Source organism: Mandrillus leucophaeus, unplaced genomic scaffold, assembly GCF_000951045.1.
Source record: "Mandrillus leucophaeus isolate KB7577 unplaced genomic scaffold, Mleu.le_1.0 Scaffold468, whole genome shotgun sequence".
Classification (NCBI taxonomy): Eukaryota; Metazoa; Chordata; class Mammalia; order Primates; family Cercopithecidae; genus Mandrillus; species Mandrillus leucophaeus.
This window is the reverse complement of record NW_012105009.1, coordinates 347814-348967: the sequence shown is the minus strand read 5'-3', so window position 1 is coordinate 348967 and position 1154 is coordinate 347814.

The following is a 1154-nucleotide window of genomic DNA, read 5'->3' as shown; positions in this document are numbered from 1 at the left end:
ACTGTATGTGAATATCACCAGGCTAGCCTGATGGAGCAGAAAAAGCATCCAGAGAATTGCTATGTGGACCAGCGTTTTCCAACCAAAGCCACTATGATATGAGCACAGCAGTTGCTACTTTTGTGTGATACTGTAGTTTGTAATCGTATTATTGTAATATTATGTGCATATGTATGTGCATATATATGTGTTTTATATATAATAAATACATATATGTGTGTTTTATATATAAATGCACATAAAATGTATATGTATATATTTATATATATATTCTATATCACAGATATACTAAATTAATACTTGTTGAAACACACAATGTTCTCTACAGAAAAATATGACTGTGCAATGACTACTATGGAAAAGTATCTATCTATCTATCTATCTATCTATCTATCTATCTATCTAGTAGACAGAATGATGCCCCCACCCCACCCCAAAGATATTTGTGATGTAAGCCTTGGAATTTGTGAGTTAGGCTACATGGAAAAGGAAAATTAAGGTTGGATTGAATTAAGGTGGCTAATTCATTGACCTTAAAATAGGGAGATAGACCGGGTCATCCAGGTAGGCCCAATGAAATCACAAGAGTCTGTATAAATAGAGAGACAGAGTCAGAGTGACATGATGTAGGAAAAACTTGACCTTCCATTGCTGGCTGAGAAGATGTAAGGGGGAAAAAACCCAAGAAATACAGGTGGATTCCAGAAGTTGGAAAAGGTGAGAAATTGAATTACCTTCCAAAGCTTCCAGAAAGAAATGCTACTCTGCCAGCACAGTGATTATAGCTCAATGAAACCTATTTTGAACTTCTAACCAAAAGAATTGTAAAATAATAAATCATGGTATTTTAAGCCACTAAGGTTGTAGTAATTTGTATAGCAGCAATAGGAAAAAAATACATATATGAATATTATTTATGGTGTATATGACTTAATAATATATGTGTCACTATTGTAACACTTCAGTTTTGGGACAATTATCCTCAATTAACGAAGAGATGTAGATGTAAACTTTAAAAATAATACAACTGGGGTGGAGCAAGATGGCCAAATAAGAACAGCTCCAGTCTCCAACTCCCAGCACGAGCAACTCAGAAGACCGGTGATTTCTGCATTTTCAACTGAGGTACTGGGTTCATCTCACTAGGGAGTGCC